We start from the raw sequence: 19,441 nt of genomic DNA, 5'->3' as shown, positions 1-19,441 counted from the left end.
AAAAGGAAAAAAGAAATTCCACATGTTGAATTGTTAATCTTCTGAAGATGCCTATGATGGCTAAAAGCTATAAATTTTGCAATGTTTTATTAGTAATAAGCCTGTTGTTATGGCTTTAATTGTGTCTCTCAAATGATATAATGAACTCCTAACCCCCACCTCAGAATGTGATCTTATTTGGAACTAGGGTTGTTTCAGATGTGATTAGCTAAGATGAGGTCATTCCGAATTCAGCTGGGCCCTTAATCCAATATGACTGGTGTCCTTATGAGAAGAGAAGAGATACAGAGATAGAAAGACACACAGGGAAGATCCCATGTGATGATGGAGGCTGAGATTGGAGTTACATAGCTGCAAGCCAAGCAATGCCAAGGATCGTCCCACATCAGAAACTAAGAGCAAATGACAGATTGTCCCCTTGAGATTTCAGAGAGAACACTGCCTTGTCAACAACCTGATTTTGGACTTTTAGCCTCCAGAACAGTGAGAGCATAATTTTTTTTTTAAGTTTCACTGTTTGTGGTACTTCGTTACAGGTGCCCTAGAAAACACAAGTTAATGATAACATTTCATCTAGTTTGGGTCACATCTTGCTCTGAGTTTTGGGGCTGTAGACCCCTCAAACCCCATTTGTATTGCAGCTTATCCTATTTTGCTTTCTGCTTTTGTTTTGGGAATATCATAAAAATTTGTTAGTAATATAATATGCGTAGCTTTACTTCCCTAAGCATGAATATTGAAAACTCAGCTAATACACAGCAATGTAGTAGACTAGGCACTGCCCATTATGTTTTGTTGAGCATCTTTTCTAATTGGCTTATGCTCATTTCCCACTTGTCATTAAATATTTCTGCTAGCACTCCTAGAACACATCATTAAAATTGTCACCTTTAAAATTAAAGAACTATGCTAGTTACATGCCCACAAAATATTCAAGAAAATGTGGAATTTACAAAAACAAAAAAAAAAAACCCAATAACTTAGAAAAACAACCTTCTGGAGTGGACTTTCAAGTAACATCAGACTAACCTGGAGCAAAACATTAACTGCAGTGTGTGACTATAACTATTGAAAATGTCACTTGTATTTTTTAATAAACATTTAAATGTCTGTGAAATCATAAATGTACACCAGCAGAAAAACTCAAATCCCCTATAGTTTGTAATATCCATGATTATCAACTATTGAAAAAATTATTTCAATCAGTATCTTGATTAGAGGTGCCAATGAACCACAACAGAATTGTGAACTGGCAGTTAAAATAGTTCCTTGATATGAGAGGAATAAAACATTTTTACACAGCCTGTCTTATGTTATTGAAAGAGTCACCTTTAGGTCTTTTAAATGTGTTTAATATTGTTTGACTTTACTGTTGGTTTGGGTTTTCCAGAAATGTTTGGAATTATGAGTTAATGAATATCAACATAAAGAAGTTTGGATTCTTGATTTTAAGTGTCACGGAAATTCTTTGAGTCTTCTCACCCCTGTTATTTTCCTCATGATTATGGCAGTTAGCTGTGTGTTGGAATAACTCTCCTGCTGTGGTGTTAATCAGATGAGAGAAGACCCTGCTGGGAGTTGTGGTAATTACACTGGGATAGTTCATCTCTTTTTGAACTCTCTCTAGGTCTTCATTTTTCCTACCAGCAACAGTGATACTAATTAAAAATGGATGTTAATTATAAAAATTTAAAATATCCTTCCTTTACAAGTTAGTATAATTTTTTCCACCAATGAAAGAGATGAGTTTTTACATTCCTTTATCTCTTTTGTCTAGCTCTTTGAAATGGAAAAAAAAAGTTTTAATAAGACTATTTTTGTAAATGACAAATCTTCCTTTATACAGGATTGTACTTTTTATCCTCATTTAGCCATATTTTGGTCCCTCAACCCTTCTCATTTATTAATAAGTAAAACTTCTATTAACTTTATGGCTTATAAAATTGGCATCCTGCCTACTAAAAGAGTGGAATGTTTACTGAGGCTTTGAAAACCAATCTTTATTTATAGAGGGTTACTAAATATCAACTAGCTGTTGTTTCTTCTAGAATGACAAATGCAAATAGAATTAGACGTTAATATATGTATATATCCATTGAAGTGTTTCATCAAGATCTCTTTTTTTTCACTGAAATTCAATTTATAAAATACCTGGTGTTTCAAATGAACATGAATAATATTTATTAATAAAACTGTGTATCTGAAAATAATAAAATCAGCCTTAAAAAATCACAAGAGATAAACTGGAAGGTTAGGGTTGACATATACACAATATATAATAAAATAGGTAACTAATAACAGCCTAGTGTATAGCACAGGGAACTCTACTCAATACTCTGTAATGGCCTATATGGGAAACAATTCTGAAATAGAGTGGATATATGTGTACGTATAACATTCACTTTGCTGTACACCTGAAACTAACACAACATTGTAAATGAACTATACTCAATAAAAATTTTAAAAAAAGAAAAAAAAAGAGGTCAGAGAGAAAGAGCATTCCCTAGCCCCTTCTCCCATGTAAGGACACAGCAAAAAGCTGGAAGAAGGCCTTCACTCAACCATGCTGGCACCCTAGTCTCAGACTTCTAGTCTCCAGCTCCGTAAGAAATAAATTTCTGTTGTTTATAAACAAAAACAATCACAAGTGATTGTGACCAACATATGTTAGTCATAGATAATGGAGAAAATTGCTAGTGAAACTGTGCTAACAGGATATGAATAGGAACATTATTATAAGAATATCTTGTGCATTTTATACATTAATTTAAATGTGAAGCAGTAATTCAAAAATTGGAACTATTGGTTGGGCTTTGATTTAATTTTTTTTTTACTTTGCATAGAAAGTATTAAAATGTTCAGAAAATATTCTCTGAAGAATAAACACTTCTGACTCATAAGCACTAGATAAAGTTCTAGCAATTATTCCATGAAATCTGGGACAAAGAAGCTAATTGAGTGTATTACTGTAAAACTCTAGGGGGAGAAACAAGTTCAGCAGAACTGTCAAAGGTTTAGAATATCTCTACCCTTTATAGGATTAATCTCTCTGGAAGTACAAGATCTGAAGCAAATAATAAAAGAAAAAATCACATTTTAAGTGCTAATGTGACTGAAGAGGTTGTCATTTTAAGAATAACCATAGCATCTTTAAATATTAGATACTCAAAAACGTTAGGGTTTTCCACTTAATCCTCCATCAAATTCTTCTAAAGTACACTTACACATTTTAAATCAATTAGGTTAAATATTAATATATTATTTACAAATAAGTCTTATTTCACAATTTTTAAATATTTAAGTACTGTAATTAAATAATGCCAAGTGAAGCATAATTTCTTAGAAATTTTTGATATCTGAATTTATTTAGCTCTATGATCATCCTTGTTGATTCTGAGATTCCTTAATTTTAAAATTCAGAATATATATTCAGGTTAAGAATACATAATGTAGATTTAATCTGTAGACATTGTTCCAATAATGAACAATTTGTGATGTCTTTGTGATCGTCAACTCCCTACTGGACTTACAAAAATGGCTTTGACAGACATGAACTCTAAGTGGTAGTAGTTAAAGAATTCCAGTTCAATACAATTTCAAAGGCCTAAAGATATGGGCCTTGTACTAGAGACATAATACAGCATATAAAAACTTGAACAACAAAGTAAAACTTTTGATTTTCAATTATTTAACCAACTGATTTTTAGGAAGTTAATTAATATATGAGTCATAATTTCCTCATCAAATTTGTTATGAGAATTCAGTGATATAATTGAATTTAGTAATGTAAATGAATTTATATAATCTATAATAACATTTAGAAATACTATAGCTTATATCATTCTGACTTTACCAAATATTTCAATATTTGGTATACTTGTGAGAAATTTGAAGGTTCTTTGAAAAAAATAAATAAATAATATGGTTGCACTGGAAAATATGCTGGAGAAAGTATTTGGTAACCTGTGGACCAAACCTATATGAGCATGTTATGATGGAACTTTCCTATAGCACCTCTTGACTAACTAAACGTTCAATTTCTAATGACTCATTGTTTATAAAATTCCAGTTATAAAAATCACATCACTTTATACAAGTGAAATTATATTCACGGGTTGCACCATTACAAAGTCGTTGGTAATATATACAATTACAAAAATGTTGACTATAAATCTTCAAAACAAAACAAATATTCCTAATGTTGATGAAGCAGCTCAATTTCTCTTTCTACCCAATTTAAAGGAAATATTTCAGCATTCTCCTTGCAGTTGCCATACAGATAGGAAAATTTTTACTAGAGAAGGTCCACACTGAAAGTGTATGATGAACAATATGTGTTATAAATAGGGGAACTTTTCCAAGCATTCATAAAGTTGATCCTCATTGTTCATGGATTCTGTATTGTGAATTTGCTAACTTATTAAAACTAGTTTGTACCCCCCAAATCAATACCTGCTGCACTTTTGTGATCATTTGCAGATGTGCACAGAACTGAAAAACTTGAGTCGCCCAATGCTTAACACTCACAGCTGAGGATGAACAAGGTGATCCTCTGCCCATTTTGTTTCAGCTCTCATGTTTTAAACAAGTGTCCTTTTTGTAGTCTGTTTAGTGTCACATTTAGGGCACAAATGCATTTTTAGAACTTTTGTGTTTTTTGTTAGTGATTTCACTGTTTAAAATGTTCCCTCAAGCATAGTGCTGAGGTACTGTCTAGTAACTAAGTACAAGTAAACTACAATTTGCCTTCTGGAGAAACTAGGTGCATTAGATAGTCTTAATTTAGACAGTACTTAATTATAGTACTGTTGGAACATGAGTTCATTGTTAATGAATCAACTATATGTGTGTATGTGTGTGTATTTTGGTGTATGTGTGTATATATATATATATATATACTTATATAATATATATGTATATATAAATTATATATGTATATATAATTCTATGTATATAAGTGTCTATACACAAAAACACAAGTATATATAACAAAAGGTTATGTACTTATTGGCTGACAAAAATGTTGCCCCCAGAGGACCTAACCCTATATTTCCTTTAAAAGCAATTGTTCAGTATTTGCTAATTCTATATTCTCCCAGACTTTATAGAATATAATTGTCATGACTAATGAGAATCAACTATATTTCCCTACCATGGTCATTTTTTATTTGTAGAAATATATTAATTTATTACCTGGTATAAAAAATGGATAAGTTCCATCAATTGCACTCCTTGGTATTGACTTAAATAAGTTGAAAATTTACAGCCACACAAAAACCTGCATATGAATGTTTATAGCAGCTTTATTTATAATTGCCAAAGCTTGGAAGCAACCAAGATGCCCCTCAATAGTAAATGGATAAGCAAGCTTTGGTACATCCAGACAATGAAGTATTACTCAGCAATATAAAGAAATGAGCTGTCAAGCCATAAAAAGACATGGAGGAATCTTAAATACGTATAGCTATAATTTCATCTGAACATGCTACATGTTATATATGATTCCAACTAGCTAACATTCTGGAAAATATACAACTATAGAGACAGTAAAAAGTTCGGTGGTTGGTAGAGGTTCACGGGAAGGGAGAGAAGAATAAAAACATGGAGCACAGATGATTTTTAGAGCATTAGAAACTATACTGTATGACACTGTAATGTTGAATACATGTCAAAACCCATAGAATTTACAACACACAAAGAGTGAACTCTGATTTCAAATATGAGCTTTAGTTAATAACAATGTATCAATATTGGCTCCTTAACTGTAACAGGTGTAACACTAATTCAGCATGTTAATTACAGGAGTGGACTGGGATGGGAATGGTGGAGGTGAGGAGGATATGAGGACTCTATACTTTCTGCTCAATGCTCTCATAAACCTAAAACTGCTCAAGCAATAGTTTATTAACTTGAAAAAGAAAAATCATGGATTAGTTAAGCTTCTTAGGTTCAAGTAAGTTAAGCCAAGTTTATCTAATTTAACAGAAATAAAATAGAGATTTCAGAGAAATAAAGAGTTCAGTAAAAATAGGTTTTGAGGTAACTTAAAACGATACTGGAAATTATAATGCAGAATTATTGCAGCATCCACAGTATACAACAGTATACAAATACTGTTCTTCCTGCTGCCAGCATAGTTGCTATCGGACATTGAATGCTGTAACACACATCCATCCCAGTGCTATCCCTGGAAACTTGAACTTGTTGCCACAGCTGCTAGCCACAAATAGGTGTTTCTGCTGTGCCTTCTTTTTTGTGTCCTGACTGAAATTTCATGGCCTGCTCAGGCAATGAACTGAGTCTTGGTTTAATGTCTGTACCCTAATCTTTAAGGAGACTCTGCCTTCAACTAAGATGAAGAAATCTCCACACATAGCAAGGAGGTTCAGATTTTGAGCAGCCAAAAAGAATATTAACTTCATTGCAATAACATAATGTATTAAAAGAATAAGTAATATAAAGATATTGTCAACATAGTACTTTTATCCATTGTAAAAGTTTAGTAGTTGATGAACTAGCAAGAAACAGTCATGTTTTTGAAAACTCAGACATCCAATCAGGATTTACTATACATGTATTATTTTTTAGATGACACGTTATGGCCTGATTGGTGCTTATGAGGTTATACTTCCATTCTTTATTTATTTTTCTATTACTAGTCTGGACAATTTCCTGTTTTACTCTCTATTTTTACAAGCAAGTTACTTCAAAGAACATTCTACCTATAGCTAGGCTCATCCATGGCATTCAGTTTTCTGTTCCTACAACTTCACTGCAATCACTATTATGTTACCAAAGCCCTCTAAAACTTTTCCATTTTAAATTTCATTCCAGCTTCTAATAAAATTACAACTACTTACTCTGTTGAGGACTTCAGCCTTGAAGCACCATCTTCTCTTGCATGAAATCATTGCCTCTCTATTTCTACCTATTACTTTGACTGTTTCTTAGCAATTTATTCAAGAACTCCTAAAATCTAGATGATCATGAGCATCTTTTCTCTATATACTCTTCCCTGGATGAACTATTTGCAAACTCACCCGAAAATTTCACAAGCATTTCCTCCTTCCCAAACTTATGAACTTTACTCAAATTAGCCTTAGTACAGCTTGTATGCACATGACTTTCATTACTTGATTTCAATTTATTTATTTGTTCTTACTGTTAGACAATAAACTCTTATGTTACAGACTCCATATCTTATCATTTCAGTAGCTACCTATGAAAAATAGCAGAAAGTAAATAAAAAAGAAATAATCATATTCTCAGATGTTTTAAAGCAAATATTTACAATTCTCCAAATATATATTTAAAGCTATATGTTAAGTACCATCTTGAAAAAGTTGTAGATAAAAAAGTATAAAAATTATTGCTAAAAATTAATTTGAGCAGATAAAGCATTTCCATGGGAAAAAGGGTGAATTTCAATATAGTACCTATAGTTTATTTGACTAATTAGTAGTTCAGGTAATAAATTCTGTAAGAGTTCAGGGAAGAGAAACATCACTGTGGATTACTCCAGTTAAGTGAAATTTCCATGGAGAGTTCGACTTTAATGAGAGGAGGGAAAAGGCAAGGACATTCCAGGTGGCAGGAATGAAGTAAACAATGGAACAGAGGCTGGGATTTGCAGCACATTTTATGGGTAAAATTAAATCAATTTTCTAAAGTAAAGAATTCACTTAGGGAGGTAGTGAGTGATAAATTTGGAGACATACAGACTGGCTTATCAGAGATTTGAAGGCCAGGGCTTTAGTGGAGTTGTAAGATTTAGGAGGAGGAAAGTTATGACAGTTGATTCAGGAGATGGAGGTGCAAAGCAGTTTTTCAGAACATTTGATCTGGCTTTGAGGTACTCGACAATTTGCCTTCTCTATATCTGGAGAGACAGTTGAAAGTTAATGGTAATAATATTTATGTGAATAAATGAGGACCAAGACTAGAGTTTTGCTACATTCTTTAGTCTTCTAGTGAATTTAATTCATCTTGATGTCAAAGTGACTACACCTCCAAATAAAATCTAAGAAGTTCTTTTGAAATAAGTATCGTTTCCATAATTGTTTTCAATTTTATTTCCAAAAGGTACCTGAAATAGATTATATTAAAATCATATGGATTCTGTAATTGTTTGAGATAAATAATATGTGTACTTCCTTTTCATTCATTAAACATTTGAACTATTACATGGTAGAAGAGAAAAAAATGAATGGAATAATTTCTGCTTTCACAATGTTTACAATCTATTATGGAGACAATTGAATTTATCAATAAGATATCAAAAATAATAAGTGGTAGATACCATAGTTGTTTATAAAAAATAAAGTCTCATGGGAGCACAGCTCTGGCAGGAATAATTAGAGCGAATGTCACTGAAAGGGTTGCACATAGGCTCTGTTTTGAAGTAAGTGTGGAATTTTGAGCCACAGAGATGGATGAGTAAGGGTACAAGGGTAAAAATGTCAAATACGTAGAGACAGAGAAAAACATCTGTAGGGCACATTCGGGCATTGGCAGAAAGTCCACTGTGGTCTTAACAAAAGATGAAAGAAAGAGTATCCTGAGAAATAAAGAAGGTGAGATTGACTATTGCCATGTCACTGGCGTGTGTGTGTGTGTGTGTGCATGCTTGTGGAGCAGAGCTTTAAATATCACTCTATTAATTTTTTTATGTTATTTTGGATGGAATAGGAAGCCATTTGTGAGGTAGAAGAAGGAAAAACCAGAGCCTAAGAGTGATGTGCTGGCATAGGATAGAGTTTGGACTCTGAAATCACTGGCGATTTGTGAGCAGAAAAATGACATAGTTTATTAAACATCTTTGTCAGTAAAATGTAAGGGAAATAGCTCTGTCAGTAAAATGTAACAGAGTTTGGAAATGAGGTGTTGTAAAAAAACACAAAGAGACCATTTAAAGGATTTCTGCAAGAGTTCAAGTAAGATGCAAAGGTGCCCTGAAACTCTGCTTCCCTCCAAACACAAGGTAAGGATGTGTAGGGAAAAATAAACTGGATTCCAAAAAGTAAAATCTGGTCATGCAATCCACAAGTAAATACTGTAGTATCTATTTAGACAACTAAAATTTATAATAATATTTTTTTCAGGCACAGGATGAAAACTAATTATATACACAACCAGCATATAAAGAAGGAGAGTTTTTTTAAATTTTGCCCAAAAAAAACCTGCTAGAAACAATTGTGACAAAACATTTCTACTTAAAAGCTATATTCACTAACAAATCAGTATAAAATTTTAAATATTTATAAAACATAACCTTATATATATTGTATATTTCAAAGCTCTTAGAAGATTAAGTATTACTGTAGTCAAACACATACAAGGGCTACATATTCCTTATAAAGATATATTCCTCTTGTGTAAATATAATCTCTTATTGGTGATGCCTAGTTTTCAGTTCAACTGGAGAATATATTATAAGAAGTATATTTTGCTTTATCATGTACATAAACTAATTTTGAATTCTGCTGAAATTCAGAAGGCTAAAATAATCAATTTAGAACCAGAAGTTTGTATATTAAAAGTGGAGATAACTTTATAGGTAATACATTCTACTGAAGTGGGAATGGGCTATACAGGTCTGGGTTGTAATGGACCTTAATGGTCTGTTACTGTTACTGATGACAAGACTGTGGCTGTCAAACAACATTTCCTTGTCACTTAACTGATGGTAGAACTAGAACTAGATCCTAGGACTTAACTCCCACTCTAGGTTTCCTTTCACCACACCACTGAGCTTTCTTATGTTTTAGAGTGCCATGATACCAACTCTATTTTACATACTATAACTTTGTTTTAATTTCCAGAATTATTAAATCTTAAAACAATGATTTTTTCCTCAGTTTCCCTCATTGAAAACAGTGTGATAACGTTGCATGTTTTATAACAGAGTATTTTTAATTTACCATTAATATGATGACACTTTAATTGGAAAACTTTATTATGTCAGCACTTAAATGAGCCAAGAGTTTAAAAGCATACATAAAAAGCATAGCTTTGTCTTAATTTACCTATCATAAAATCAAATTGTGAAACTGTTCTCTATAATCTTGATATCACTATAATCTCTATAATCCTGCTTCATTTGGTCAGTTATCTAGCTTTAACTACCTTGTAAGGTATTCTAGAGATATTTCATCCTTTGTAGTATTTGTTTTTCTTATAAATAAAGGAGACTTATTTTTTATTTATTGTTTGAAAAATGATTTACAAACATGTACTTATGCCTTTTCTATATTTAGAATATTTAGTGTGTAAAAATTAACTCCCATAGTCTTTAGCTTTAATCAAGGAATCTTCAATAATATTTTACATAATTCTTCCCTTTTGTGGAATATATACAGGAATTTATAAACCTAAACTTTTCCAGGAATACTACTACAAGGACAATCATCACTTTTTTCTTTGAATCTAGTTCTTTATTTTTTAAAATGTACATTGTCTGAATAACATTTAGTTACTAAATGCCAACTAAATTTCCACAGAAATATCTGTACAATTTTGATTAAAAGTCAGATAACTGACTTATAGCTACTTCAACCTCCTCTCTGAGTTCCAAAGACTGTAAATACCTTATAAGTTCAAAGTTTCTAAAGGAAAATGATCATGTTAGAATCTCAAAAGTTGCATGGAAACTACTATTATTCTTATCCTGAGTAGCTGGTGTTTAAAATTGTATTCTGGTTTTCAATACCTTTATAATGGATTTCAGTGTTCATAAGTCATTCTGTGTACTTTCTGTTTTGTGAACTATAACACTGCATTATCTCAGGGCCGACTTGGATCAAATAATTGAGTTCTTTCAGGAAGCTCATCTGTGTTAATTCTGTGCTTTTTTTTTTAAGGGGGAGATAAACTGAAGCAGATGATTCCTTTTCTGAATTCATTATTGGTCTTATTCTATTTCATTTGTCTTTTCTTTTTTTTTACTAGGAGATTGTTTTTCGTTTCTTTTTTTTGGCGGTACACGGGCCTCTCACTGTTGTGGCCTCTCCCGTTGCGGAGCACAGTCTCCGGACGCGCAGGCCATGGCTCACGGGCCCAGACGCTCCGCGGCATGTGGGATCTTCCCAGACCGGGGAACAAACCCGTGTCCCCTGCATCGGCAGGCGGACTCTCAACCACTGTGCCACCAGGGAAGCCCTAGGAGATTGTTTTTAAAGAAAGCTTTTGTATTGGTTGCTGTAGTTGCTCTCTCCCCACCACCCCGCATTCCCCACAGAATTTTCTATAGAAGAGAAAAATCATTGGATTTCAATTATTGGAATTCCAGGTTATTTATATCTCAAAAGTCACACCTAATATCGTGAGAAATAAACTGACTGTCGCAGATGAACTAGTAATAAACAACATCTCAGGAGCCTTATTTAATATTCTTATACTATGGCAGAGAAAACTCTCCTTCACAGTCTTAGAGTAAAATAATGCAGGAGAGCAAGGACATTCACATCACTAGGGTGAGGACCTGGGTGGGACAGGGGTAATTTCTGGAAAAGGAAATGTGCCAGCTTCACTTGCTGATATGCTGTTTTTGGGCTAGAGGCTAGGATCCAGCTCACCTGAGCCAGAATCCACAAGGTGGGACAAGTAAGTAAGAAAAGGACAACACACTTTTGGATTCTAAGACTTGTTCTGGTGGCTTGGGCTAGATATATGAAATGGAATCTGCATATAACCTCCTAATAAGGTCTATACTCCAGCTTCTCATCCTGAAAATTGAGTTGAAATCATTCCCAATCCCTTTCCTGTAATCATGATGTCATATTTCGTTGTCTGACTGGAGATCTGCTGGTAGAATCACATACCCAGGGGAAGAAGACAATGAACATAGATTATGTCAGTTATGTTCTTGGAACTGTGCTTACTTATACACACACGTATACACAGTTGACTTGAACAATGTAGGGTAAGGGACACTGACCCACCACACAGTCGAAAAACCACATATAACTTAGGTAGTCCGCTGGATATACATATCCACAGTTCCACATCTGTGGATTCAACTGATCATGAATCACGTAGTACTGTACTATTTATTGAAAAAAACCCATGTGTAAGTGGATCGGGGCAGCTCAAATCCATATGCTTCAAGGGACAACTGTGTATATACATGCAAACCACAGTCCTGCATATGTAATACCTACTTTTTCTTTTTAATGGTAAAAGCAAAGCCTTATAAGGGTGGATTCTTTAACCAAGGGTAAAAAGATATTAAGAATTTGGAGAGCTCAGAGTCGATCCCAATCTGTGGGATTTCAATTTAGTTTTCTTTCTACTGCCACTAAAAATGAAAATTATCTGACTATAGTAAGGTATAATAATTAAGAATGTCTTATCTGTTTCCTAGATCAGAAGGTGTATTAGTTTGCTAGACTGCTGTAACAAAATACCACAGACTGTGTGGTTTAAACAACAGAAATTGCTTTTCTCACAGTTCTGGATGCTGCAAGTCCAAGATCAATGTGTCAGCAGGTGGGTTGTGTTTCATTCTATGGTCTTTCTCCCTGGCTTGAACACAGGTACCTTTTTCACTGTGTCCTAACATGGTCTTTCCTCAGTATGTGAGCATCCCTGGTTCCTCTTGATGTGTACAAATTTACTCTTATAAGGACACCAGTCCGATTAGATTGGGGCCCACCCTAACAGCCGCAATTTAACTTTCTTTTTCTTTTTAATTTATTTATTTGTATATAGCAGGTTCTTATTAGTTATCTATTTTATACATATTACTGTATATATGTCAATCACAATCTCCCAGTTCATCCCACCACCACCACCTCAACCCCACTTTCTCCCCCTTGGTGTCCATACTTTTGTTCTCTACATCTGTGTCTCTATTTCTGGCTTGCAAACAGGTTTACTGCACCATTTTTCTAGATTTCACATATATGCGTTAATATATGATATTTGTTTTTCTATTTCTGAGTTACTTCACTCTGTATGACAGTTTCTAGATCCAACCACGTCTCAACAAATGACCCAATTTCATTCCTTTTCATGGCTGAGTAATATTCCATTGTATATATGTAAAACATATTCTTTATCCATTCATCTGTCAGGGGACAGTTAGGTTGCTTCCATGTCCTGCTATTGTAAACAGTGCTGCAATGAACATTGTGGTACATGACTCTTTTTGAATTATGGTTTTCTCAGGGTATATGTCCAGTGGGATTGCTGGGTCACATAGTAGTTCTATTTTTAGTTTTTTAAGGAACTTCCATACTGTTCTCCATAGTGGCTGTATCAGTTTACATTCCCACCAACGGTGCAAGAGGGTTCCCTTTTCTCCACACCCTCTCCAGCATTTGTTGTTTGTAGATTTTCTGATGATGCCCATTCTAACTGGTGTGAGGTGATACGCCATTGTAGTTTTGATTTGCATTTCTCTTACAATTAGTAATGTCGAGCACCTTTTCATGTACTTCTTGGCCATCTGTATGTCTTCCTTGGAAGGATGTCTATTTAGGTCTTCTGCCCATTTTCTTCATTGGGTTTTTGTTTTTTTAATATTGAGCTGCATGAGCTGTTTAAATATTTTGGAGATTAATCCTTTGTCTGTTGATTCATTTGCAAATATTTTCTCCCATTCTGAGTACTGTCTTTTCATCTTGTTTATAATTTCCTTTGCTGTGCAAAAGTGTTTAAGTTTCATTAGGTCCCATTTGTTTAATTTTGTTTTTATTTCCATTACTCTGGGAAGTGGGTCAAAAAAGATCCTGCTGTGATTTATGTCAAAGTGTGTTCTTCCTATGTTTTCCTCTAAGAGTTTTATAGTGTCTGGTCTTACATTTAGGTCTTTAATCCATTTTGAGTTTATTTTTGTATATAGTGTTAGGGTATGTTCTAATTGCATTCTTTTACATGTAGCTGTCTAGTTTTCCCAGCACCACTTATTGAAAAGACTGTCTTTTCTCCATTGTATATCCTTGCATCCTTTGTCATAGATTAGTTGACCATAGGTGCGTGGGTTTATTGCTGGGCTTTCTGTCCTGTTCCATTGATCTATATAACTGTTTCTGTGCCAGTACCATATTGTCTTGATTACTGTAGCTTTGTAGTATAGTCTGAAGTCAGGGAGCCTGATTCCTCCAGTTCTGTTTTTTCTCTCAAGACTGCTTTGGCTATTCTGGGTCTTTTGTGTCTTCATACAAATTTTAAGATTTTTTGTTCTAGTTCTTTAAAAAAGCCATTGGTAATTTGACAGTGATTCACTGAATCTGTAGATTGCTTTGGGTAGTATAGTCATTTTCACAATATTGATTCTTCCAATCCAAGAACATGGTATATCTCTCCATTTGTTTGTGTCATCTTTGATTTCTTTCATCAGTGTATTATAGTTTTCTGAGTACAGGTCTTTTACCTCCTTAGGTTTATTCCTAGGTATTTTATTCTTTTTGTTGCAATGGTTAGTGGGATTCTTTCATTAACTTCTCTTTTCATCTTTCATTGTTAGTGTATAGGAATGCAAGAGATTTCTGTGCACTAATTTTGTATCCTGCAACTTTATCAGATTCATTGATTAGCTCTAGTAGTTTTCTGGTGGCATCTTTAGGATTCTCTATGTATAGTATCAGGTCATCTGCAAACAGTAATAGTTTAACTTCTTCTATTCCAATTTGTATTCCTTTTTATTTCTTTTGCTTCTCAGATTGCTGTGGCTAGGACTTCCAAAACTAAGTTGAATAATAGTGGCAAGAGTGGACATCGTGTCTTCTTCCTGATCATAGAGGAAATGCTTTCAGTTTTTCACCAATGAGAATGATGTTTGCTGTGGATTTGTTGTATATGGCCTTTATTATGTTGAGGTGGGCTCCCTCTATGCCCACTATCGGGAGAGTTTTTTAATCATAAATGGCTGTTCAATTTTGTCAAAAGCTTTTTCTGCATCTAATGAGATGATCATATGTTTTTTTCTCCTTCAATTTGTTAATATGGTGTATCACATGGATTGATATGTGTATATTGAAGAATCCTTGCATCCCTGAGATAAATCCCACTTGATCATGGTGTATGATCCTTTTAAAGTGTTGTTGGATTCTGTTTGCTAGTATTTTGTTGAGGATTTTTGCATCTATGTTCATCAGTGATATTGTTCTGTAATTTTCTTTTTTTGTAGGATCTTTGTCTAGTTTTGATATCAGGATGATGGTGGCCTTGTGGAATGAGTTTGGGAGTGTTCTTTCCCCTGAAATTTTTTGGAAGAGTTTAAGAAGGATGGGTGTTAGCTCCTCTCTAAATGTTTCATAGGATTCACCTGTGAAGCCATCTGGTCCTGGACTTCTGTTTGTTGGCAGATTTTTAATCACAATTTCATTTCTTGTGATTGGTCTGTTCATATTTTCTATTTCTTCCTGGTTCAGTCTTGGGAGGTTATATCTTTCTAAGAACTTCTCCATTTCTTCCAAATTGTCCATTTATTTGCATAGTGTTGCTTGTAGTAGTCTCTTAGGATGCTTTGTATTTCTGCAGTGTCTGTTGTAACTTCTCCTATTCATTTCTAATTTTATTTATTTGAGTCCTCTCCCTCTTTCTCCTGAGGATTCTGGCTAAAGTTTTATCAGTCTTGTTTATCTTCTCAAAGAACCAGCTTTTAGTTTTATTGATCTTTGCTATTGTTTTCTTTGTTTCTATTTCATTTATTTCTGCTCTGATCTTTATGATTTCTTTCCTTCTACTAACTTTGGGTTTTGTTTGTTCTTCTTTATCTAGTTCCTTTAGGTGTAAGGTTAGATTGTTTATTTGAGATTTTTCTTGTTTCTTGAGGTAGGATTGTATTGCTATAAACTTCCCTCTAAGACTGCTTTTCCTGCATCACATAGGTTTTGGATCATTGTGTTTTTGTTGTCATTTGTCTCTAGGTATTTTTTGATTTCCTCTTTGATTTCTCCAGCGATCTCTTGGTTATTTAGTAATGTATTGTTTAGCCCCCATGTGTTTGTGTTTTTTACATTTTTTTTCCTCTGTAATCGATTTCTAATCTCATAGCATTGTGTTCAGAAAAGATGCTTGATATGATTTCAATTTTCTTAAATTTACTGAGGCTTGATCTGTGACTGAAGATGTGATCTGTCCTGGAGAATGTTCTGTGTGCACTTGAGAACAAAGTGTAATCTGCTGTTTTCAGATGGTATGTCTTATAAATATCAATTAGATCTGGTCTACTGTGTCATTTAAAGCTTATGTTTCCTTATTAATTTTCTGTCTTGATGATCTGACCTTTGGTGTAAGTGAGGTATTAAAGTCCCCCACTAATATTGTGTTACTGTCAATTTCCTTTTTTATAGCTGTTAGCTTTTGCCTTATGTATTGAGGTTCTCCTATATTGGGTGCATATATATTTATAATTGTTATATCTTCTTCTTGGATTGATCCTTTGATCATTATGTAGTGCCCTTCCTTGTCTCTTGTAACATGCTTTATTTTAAAGTCTACTTTATCTGATATGAGTATTGTTACTCCAGCTTTATTTTGATTTCCATTTGCATGGAATATCTTTTTCCATCTGCTCACTTTCAGTCTGTATGTGTCCCTAGGTCTGAAGTGGGTCTATTAGAGACAGCATATATATGCATCTTGTTTCTGTATCCATTCAGTGAGTCTTTGTCTTTTGGTTGGAACATTTAATACATTCACATTTAAGGAAATTATTGATATGTATGTTCCTATTTTTCTTAATTGTTTCGGTTTGTTTTTGTAGGTCCTTTTCTTCTCTTGTGTTTCCCAGTTAGAGAAGTTCCTTTAGCATTTGTTGTACAGCTGGTTTTGTGGTGGTGAATTCTCTTAGCTTTTCCTTGTCTGTAAAGCTTTTGACTTCTCTGTTGAATCTGAATGAGATCCTTGCTGGTTAGAGTAATCCTGCTTGTAGATTCTTCCCTTTCATTACTTTAAGTATATCATTCCACTCCCTTCTGGCTTGTAGAGTTTCTGCTGAGAAATCAGCTGTTAACCTTATGGGAGTTCCCTTGTATATTATTTGTCATTTTTCCTTTATTGTTTTTAATAATTCCTCTGTCTTTAATTTTTGTAAATTTGATTACTATGTTTCTTGGCATGTTTCTCCTTGGCTTTATCCTTCCTGGGACTCTCTGCACTTCCTAGACTTGGATGGCTATTTCCTTTCCCATATAGGAAAGTTTTCAACTATAATCTCTTCAAATATTTTCTTGGGTCCCTTCTCTCTCTCTTCTCCTTCTGGGTCCCCTATAATGCGAATGTTGGTGCATTTAATGTTGTCCCAGAAGTCTCTTAGGCTGTCTTCATTTCTTTTCATTCCTTTTTCTTTATTCTGCTCCATGGCAGTGAATTCTATCTCTCTATCTTCCAGGTCACTTATCCATTCTTCTGCCTCCATTATTCTGCTATTGATTCCTTCTAGTGTATTTTTCATTTCAGTTATTGTATGGTTCATCTCTGTTTTTTTGTTCTTTAATTCTTCTAGTTGTTTGTTCTTTAATTCTTCTAGGTCTTTGTTAAACATTTCTTGTATCTTCCCAATCTGTGTCTCCATTCTTTTTCTGAGGTTCTGGATCATCTTCACTATCGTTATTCTAAATTCTTTGTTTTGAATGTTGCCTATTTCCACTTCATTTAGTTGTTTTTCTGGGGTTTTATCTTATTCCTTCATCTGGTGCATAGTCCTGTGCCTTTTCATTTTGTCTGTCTTTCTTTGAATGTGGTTTTTGTTCCACAGGCTGCAGGATTGTAGTTCTTCTTGCTTCTGCTGTCTTCCCTCTTGTGGACAAGGCTATCTAAGAGGCTTGTGCAAGCTTCCTGATGGGAGGGACCAGTGATGAGTAGAGCTGGGTGTTGCTCTGGTAGGCAGAGCTCAATAAAACTTTTATCTGCTTGTCTGCTGATGGGTAGGGCTGAGTTCCGTCCCTGTTGGTTGTTTGGCCTGAGGTGACCCAGTACTGGAGCCTTCAGTCTCTTTGGTGGGGCTAATGGCTGACTCTGGGAAGTCTCCCACCAAGAAGTACTTCCCAGAACTTCTGCTGCCAGTGTCCTTGTCCCCATTGGGAGCCATAGCCACCTGTCGCCTCTGCAGGAGACCCTCCAACACTAGCTGGTAGTCAGGTAGGTCTGGTTCAGTCTCCTATAGGGTCATTGCTCCTTCTCCCTGGGTCCTGATGCACACACTACTTTGTGTGTGCCCTCCAAGGGTGGAGTCTCTGTTTCCCCCAGTCTTGTTGAAGTCCTACAATCAAATCCTGCTAGCCTTCAAAGTCTGGTTCTCTGGGAATTTGTACTCTCATTGCCAGACCCCCAGGTTGGGAAGCCTGATGTGGGGCTCAGAACCTTCATTCCAGTGGGTGGACTTCTGTGGTATAAGTGTTCTCCATTTTGTGAGTCACCCACCAAGCGGTTATGGGATTTGATTTTATTGTGATTGAGCCCCTCCTACAGTCTCATTGTGGCTTCTCCTTTGTCTTTTTCTGTGGGGTATCTTTTTTGGTGAGTGCCAGTGTCTTCCTGTCGATGATTGTTCAGCAGTTAGTTGTGATTCCAGTGCTCTTGCAAGAGGGAGTGAACGCACGTCTTTCTACTCTGTCATTTTGAACCAATCTCCTCCAGCCTCACTTTAACTTAACTACCTCTTTAAAGGTCCTATCTAGAAATACAGTCACATTCTGAGGTATTGGGGTTTAGGCCTTCAACCTATGAATTTGGAGGGGCACAATTCCGCCCATAATTCAGCACATTCTAAAGGTAATTGTGGATTAAGTCAAAGAGCATTAAAGTTGAAGTCAGCAAATCTAGATTAAAATAGTTTTATGACATTTAATAAGCAACTCAAAATCTCTGAACCCCAGTTTGTCATCTGTATATGGAAATAATAACCATCTCAAGATAATTGTTATATGATAACATATAGAGAATACCTGCCATATTGCCTTATTCATATTAGCAATTCATTTATCGAATATGCATTTTGTATCAATGGCATCATGTGTTTTCATACATCCTGAGATTAAGGAAATAACATGATAGAAAATGCTAAAATTTAAATAATGTATCTTTACTTTGCCTTATAAAAGCAACACATTTTTGGTGAAGAATATATTTGAACATTATATATTAAATGTGTCCTAAAGTTATGACAGCATTTTTAAACAAGTCCAGTTTAAATCTTTAGTTCTATTTAGTCCTCCATAATTCTCTTTTTCATACATCATTGACTTACAGAGAGTTGTCACAAACAGGATAGGCCCATATGTTAAAAGCACTTGCATTTTTTTGTGACTGCCCTCAATCAGATTCAACAGATTAATGATTTTAATAATCAGCCATCCTGATTTTCAACTACATGGTCTTAACTCTTCTATTATTTCAGGCTTATTCCTTAATCTAAATCATTAATCTCTTTAGGACTTATTATAACCTCTGTTTAGGTATATTGATCTGCATTCAATTTGTACCTCTTTGTCAT

This window comes from Lagenorhynchus albirostris, chromosome 3 (assembly GCF_949774975.1).
Source record: "Lagenorhynchus albirostris chromosome 3, mLagAlb1.1, whole genome shotgun sequence".
Taxonomy (NCBI): domain Eukaryota; kingdom Metazoa; phylum Chordata; class Mammalia; order Artiodactyla; family Delphinidae; genus Lagenorhynchus; species Lagenorhynchus albirostris.
The sequence above is the reverse complement of the archived record's forward strand: the minus strand, read 5'-3'. Positions refer to the sequence as shown.